Below are 7,331 nucleotides of genomic sequence, written 5' to 3' on the forward strand. Positions count from 1 at the left end.
AGGGAGAGAGGAAGGGAAAGAAAGAGGAGAGAAGTGGAAAAGAAAACTGTCCCCCTCGTGGGGATATCGCCATACAGCAATTCCTTCTCTGTTCTCTTGGAATTTTACACACACACACACACACACACACTCACACACACACGTGATCCTCCCCCCCAAGTCTCTGGGTCCAAATTTTGAACTATGCAGTAGACCATGTGGAATCCACCTGCCTTAACCTTCACATCATCTGCTGGCCCGTTTTCTTTTCTTTTGTAATTGTCAAGTATCTTGGACTTTTTCACACATCAGGAAATATGAACTTTTATAACTGATTTTGAATGGTTTCATTATGTGTTGGCTTCAGTTATTCTGCATTGCAAATCATGTTATAAGGAGTATTCTTGAACATGCATGCTCAAACATTTGTATTTTTTTAATAAGCCAAATTATTAGAATTGGATTAATTGGCTTAACAAATATGCATAGTTTTGATTTTAGTAAATATTGATAGGTAGCATCCCAATATTTTACACGAATTTACACTCCTTTAAAAATGAGTTTGTTTCTTTATATCTTCACAAATTTCAAGCTTTGCCCATATTATAGGAGAATATCCTAAATTGTCTCTTGTCATTCTCAAATTATAACTCAAGCTGAGAATTATTAGCTTAGTAGCCTCTTCTTTTAGGTTTGTATAGATATTCACATAGTGCCTTTTCGTGAGTTTTATCTATTTTTCTTCTTTTTTGCATTTCCTTCTTATAGATTAATACAATTAGATTCTTTTTCTTTTGAGAGAGAGATTTTTGCTATAGAGCATGTGTGCTCACCAGAGAGACAGAGAGAGACAGAGAGACAGAGAAAGAGAAATCACCCCCAAGGGGGGATGGCCATGCCGCAATCCCTTCTCCTCCATTCTCCTCTAGGGATTCTGGGCACACACACACACCCAGTGTGAGTTTAAGACACCAGCTCCGGGACTTGAACCACGGTCGACTATATGGGAGTCCAGTGACATAGCCATTACGCCAACTGCTGGTCCAAATACAATTAGAGTCTTCCATATATCTTAAACATACCTCCTCAGTTTAACATTTGCCTTTCAACTGTTATATTTTTACTTTGTCATTATTATTATTGCCATTTTAATATATAAAAGTAGCAACTGAAATTAAGATTTGTAACAATGAAAACCATGACATCAATAGTTTAACTCAAACTCCCAGTGCAATTCTAGGGCAGGGCGGGGTCCTGGATTCTCTCCTGGCTGCTCTGCATGGCCAGATTCTGTTGAGCCTTGGGATTCACGAGAATGTCCTAGCTAAAAGCCCAAGGCTAACAGAGCCTCAGGACCAGAGATGAGGTTAATTTTCCTTCTCTAATGAGCCTTTGCCCAACAGCTGACCACTTCTCCATATGCTGAACAATGGGAATATCTCCTTTTTCTTTATTTCCCAAATTCCTCTCTTACCCCTTCTATCCTGATAATAAGTCCATTACTTCTTTATCTTCCATATTTAAGTATTTTATGTAATCGTACATTTGCCTAGAAAAGTGACTCCTGATATCTCAAACTCCCTGCAAAAGAATGCATATTCATCATTTTTGTATTATTACAATTGTCACATCACTTATAAAACCTTTCTGAAAACATTCCCTAGCAAAGATAGCCGTTCTTTCTGTCTCTAGTTTGTTTTCAATACTGTGGAACAAAGAGAAACAAGCATTTCTCTTGCTAGACATTTACGAACATGACAGACTCATGGAAAAATATCTTACCAATAATTGTTCACATCTAGCAAAATGTTTTTAAGGATCATCTATGTTGTCATGTACATTTGTCATTTATTATATTTTATTTTGTTTTATTTTATTTTATTTTATTTTATTTTTTCCCACAAGGCATAAGCACTTGCCTGAGAGAGATAGAGAGAGGCAATGAGGGAAAGTGAGAAATCACCCCCCTGGGCGGATATGGCCATGCCACAATCCCTTCCCCTCCAGTCTCTCCTCGGGGCTTTGGGCACACATTTACTTGAGGTCATTATTTTCAAGCTGTTGGGCCTGGGAATCGAACTGTGGTTGTCCATGTGGGGAGGGTCCAGCGTCTTAACCACCATGACATCTGCTGGCCCCTGCAATTTATTTTTATGGTAAATAATATGACATTTAAGAAGAATAGACCACATTTTGTTTACTTGTTCATCACTTATGGGCATTTGGATCATTATGGCTATTATGACTACCACTACTGTATTAGCACAAATGTATTTGTGTAGAAATATATTTTCATTTTCTTGGATAGATTCCTAGAGGTTAAATTACTTAGCTGAGTGACCATTTTACGTCTCACTTTTTATGAAAAAGCAGAATGAATGGGAGAGCACAAAAGAGTTTTAAAGCAGTGAAACCGTTTTGTGTGCTAGTTATGGGAGATAGAGGGTATTATACATGTATCAAAGCCCATATAATATACAATGTCATGAATGAACCCTAATGTAAGTGACAGTCTTTGGTTGACAATGCTGGGCCATTGTAGGCTCATAACTCCATAGTTATAACTGTAGGTGGGGAGATTGATAATAGGAAAAGTAATGCCTATGTGAAGGTGGTAGGTATATGAGAAATCATTCCACCTCCTAACTGCGCTGTGAACCTAAAACTGTCTGAAAAACAAAAAACAGTTTATAGGGGGGGAGAAAGAATAGATGCAGAAGCATGCTTTAGCCAGAGTTGCCTGGAAACAGAGAGGTCAGAGTGTTTAATTCTTGAATTTACTACCAAAAAGTACCTGGAAGTGTGAAACCACATATATCCACATCTGGTGATAACTTACACTCTACTGAGTTATTTGCTTTTATTTGGTCACAAACACAGGTAAGGAAAAGAACTACTACATATTTGGCCTTCTCAGAAATCCCAGCATGGAGAGTGCCTTATTTCTACTCTCTATTTTACACAGCTGTTTATAGTTACTGGAGTTAAAGTGGGCCTATTTTTTCTATGCTAGATTTTTTTTTAATTTATTATCATCATAATCTTGTTTCACATTGAATTGCATATAACTTTACAGTGTTTTACATTGCTTTTTCAAAAGGGATTGCCATGCATGTCAGTCAATACAAGACATTAAACTCCCCACTTCATCATTCAATATCTTTTCATTGTTTTTTTCTGATCATCATTATTATTATTCCAATTATTTTTTAAACAGTCAATCACTATATCTCATTTTTCTTGTAAAAAGACTTTACGCATCATGAAATACTTCTCAGACCAAACCAGTTGATAATACTATACATGTCATCATCAACAGGTAATAAGCCATATCTGTGTCCCACTAATGTCATGCCTCTCTATTTGTTCTTTTGCTATCTTTCTCTATCATTCTAATTCACTCCTAGAAATTTGTGGCCAGCCATAAAACATATCCTGATATTTACAGACATTTCAGGTGCCTTTTTCATTCCCTGTTTCATAAGTGAACTCTTTCCTAGCACATCCTCTTTTTCCTGTCTGGACTGGCTATTTTCTGAGACTACTAACCACCAGCCTTCTTGGGCCTCGTTTACTGTCATCCTGACAATCACACTTGCCTCTCAGGCACACAGGCAGTTCAGTTTCCATATCACACAGCATTTGTAGCATTCACTGCATCACTCTGTTCTCACTTACAAACAGGTTGTCAGCAGCTTGTATTTTTAATCGCCTGAGTCTGACAGTATGATCAGTGCATAAAAGATACCCAAAGAAGGTTTGAAGAAATGAAAGGACATACTCTGAAACTTAAAAACTGTAATGACACTGACATGAATAAACTTGCAGTCACTTAAATTGGCCACAATTCATACAGTGCTACTTAGGACAGAATCCATTTCTCTATGGTTCCATAAGCCTCATCGAGTTGAAGTAGCTTTGCCTAAAATGCATTAATACTTTCTGCCATAATAAAAATAATTGAAGTAACTTTGGTTTCTAACCTGTCTCCATTTTGTAACACATCTCAGTGACTTTTATTGAGATAGGAGTTAAATTTAGGAAGGAGGTTATGGAGGTGATGCTGTTAATACATCTTCCTCCTTGTCCTTGGTAATGAAGTGATGCTGAAGGAAATCATGCAATTATGATAGAAGGTAACACATACTACGTGGCCTGCGAGTGTTAGGACAACTGTGGCAATAAACATTACATTAGTTTATTCTTATGATATTTGCAGTTTTGGGGTTATGGACAATGTCTACTTAAGCAATCTCAAGCCTCCAGTCTATAAATGAAATGTGCAAAATAACTTCAGCCTTTGCAATATAATTCCTACGAGGCAAGACTCATTTCCCTCATCTTTTTAATAATGTACCAGTGAAACAGAATCTGGCCCATTTGGTACAATATCAAGACTATATTTAATATTTAACCTTAATATCCTAATTCTTTAAAGTGGTGATAAAAATCACTATTTAATGAAAGCATGTCTTATAAGTATTGTACACTATAACTCTTTAATTTTTCTTAATTTTACTTATGTTACAATGTCAAATTAAATTGTGATTAGAAAATAAAATGCATCTGACCATTACTTCCTTTATAATTAATTAAATTATGATTTAATGTCCCATTTGTGGTAATAATTATTTTATGTTGGGTCTATTAAATTTTGGGACTGCGAATATTCTTCCAAGTCTTTGTAACAAATTGTATTACTCTCCTATCTGTCAAGTGTTGGTGAATTTTAAAACTGCTAGGATTAAAGGTCCACTATAGCTTTTCCTCAGCTCCCTCCCATCTCCCCAGCACCACTCCAGCTGCAGCACACTCACTCTGAACTCCCAGCCCCTGCTCAGCAAGTGCTGTGAGTGTCTCCCTCCAGTAGCCCTCATGATTATCTACCAGGACCTCATCAGCCATGATGAGATGTTCTCCAACATTTACAAGATCCTGGAGATCACAGTGGGGCTGCACCTGGAGGTGAAGGGGAAGATGGTCGGTAGGACAGAGGGTAACATTATTGACTCGCTCATTGGTGGAAATGCCTCAGCTGAAGGCCCAAAGGGTGAAGGTACGAAAGCACAGTAGTCACTGGTGTTGACACTGTCATGGACCATCACTTGCAGGAAACCAGCTTCACAAAAGAAGCCTACACGAAGTCCATCAAAGATTACATGAAATCAGTCAAAGGCAAACTTGAAGAACAGAGACAAAAAAGAGGAAAACCATTTATGACAGGGACTGCAGAACAAATCAAGCCTATTCTTGCTAATTTTAAAAACTACCCATTCCTTACTGGTAAAAACATTAATCCAGATGGCATGGTTGCTCTACTGGACTGCCGTGAGGATGGTGTGACCCCATATATGATTTTCTTGAAGGATGGTTTAGAAATGAATAAATGTTAACAAATTTGGCAATTACTTTGGATGTATCACCTGTCATCATAACTGACTGCTGTTTGTCATCCACAAAGCACCAGGACTAAAGACAAATGGGACTGATGTCATCTTGAGCTCTTCATTTATTTTGACTATGATTTATTTGGAATGAAGGCATTGTTTTTAAGGGAAAAAAAAAACATGTCATGTAGGTTGTCTAAAAATAAAATGCATTTAAACTCATAAAACAAAACAAACAAAAAAGTCCACTATAATGGGACCAGCAGATGTAGTCGTGGTTAAGGTGCTGGACCCCTCCCACATGGCCAACTGGTTTGAGTTCCAGACCTGGTAGCTTGATTTCTAACTCCCTACCCCCAACCCCATCTCTCTGATCAAATCAAATTTTAAAATAATAATAATAATAATAATAAATAAAATAAATAATTCTTAAAAAGAGTCCACTACGTATTAAAACTGGCAAATTGATGGTTTATGTTTACATATACAAATTGAAGGTTTATGTATAAAGCCTATGCATCTATATCTATTTAGATTGCTCACTTAGTAACAAGGTTTATAATAATGAAATATAGAAATAAAGTCTGGTTCTGTAGCACAGGAATAATGAACTACTTAAAAGAACCTGTATCCTACATAGTGACCACAGTTCAAATCCCCAGCCCAGTTGGCCTGAAACACTCTAAGCAGTAGGTAAAAAACTGAAAGAAGGATAACCCACTGTGACCAGGCCCTGTAGAGGATACTCCTCCCTCTCTCTTGTTTTTCTCTCTCACTCTCACATGCAGACACACAAGAGCTATCAGGAATAGACCATTTTTAAGTATATCAATAATAAGTAAAGCCTAGCAAAAATACAGATGTGAATATAGATTTAGAAATTGACTTGAACATAGTGGTTAGAGAGAAACAGAAATAAAATAGATATAACACGAATTATCTGGAAGAATCCAAGACATTACTAAAATCTTAGAAAAAGTTCTAGAATGACCAGAGTTTGAGCTAACATGAATAAATTGCAGGTGAACACAACATGAAGTCTCAAACAGCATTTACTGGGGATTATTCCTGGAGAGGCATGAAGCACTTGGTGCCCATACTATTTTACAATAGTTCACAAGGATCTAGCAGAGCCAAACTTTAGTTTCTAGATTTTGGTCAGTACATATATAGTAGGAAGGAAATTGTCAAGGACCACCTTAGAACACTTCTTACATAATTTCCTCACTACAAGAATGGCATGTTATTGCTTTGAGGCACGTGAATTTTTCTTATCTCATAATTTCAGGAAGAAGTGGGACATAAATCATTTTTCTCTTTGGTTCTTTTAAATAGTTAGAATCTCTGGGAAGCAGATGCTAAGATGGAATAGAAAGTCAAATGCTTTATTGGAAAGTAACACCTGTAAAGGTTGAGAAAAAAAGCAGGATTGAGCTAAGTCTGCCATTAGACTATAATTTCAACCTGATGAAATTTCAACTCTGCCAGCCCAGGGGGGAGCTCCAGAGCAAATACTGTTCATTAGCAGAATCCCACCTTGATTAGTCATTGCCTTTAAGTCATCCTTAGAAGACTATAATGTCAATTGCAAAGCTTAGGAAGATATTCAAAGATCTCACAGACAGAGATCTTAGTTCATCAGCAGTTCTTAAAAGTAGGCAGCAAATACATTCTTGAAAGGGGATCTGAGCATCACAGTTCTATGACTGCTGTGCCCTTCGAAAGATCTTGATGAGGGTATCATCCTAGTTCAGGACTCAAAGACCTGTGGTTTGATTCCATGATGAGGCAGGACTCATTTCTCTCCATATCATTTTGCTCAAAAGAGACTTTAAGGAGGTTCTCCCTACATCCCCACATGCTCTGTAATGCTTCTTGACAGCTCCTTTCTGTACCATTGGACACTTCTTGTTTGTTTGTTTGTTTGTTTATTTATTTATTTATTTATTTATTTATTTATTTATT

At 37.0% G+C, this 7,331-nt stretch overlaps 1 pseudogene; it reads left to right on the forward strand.

Moving 5' to 3' along the window:
* Window positions 1–4,854: 4,854 nt before the first annotated feature.
* LOC102482474 (translationally-controlled tumor protein pseudogene) lies at window positions 4,855–5,515 on the forward strand (annotated as a pseudogene).
* The last annotated feature ends 1,816 nt before the right edge of the window (window positions 5,516–7,331 follow it).

This window comes from Tupaia chinensis, unplaced genomic scaffold (assembly GCF_000334495.1).
Source record: "Tupaia chinensis unplaced genomic scaffold, TupChi_1.0 Scaffold000199_1, whole genome shotgun sequence".
Classification (NCBI taxonomy): domain Eukaryota; kingdom Metazoa; phylum Chordata; class Mammalia; order Scandentia; family Tupaiidae; genus Tupaia; species Tupaia belangeri.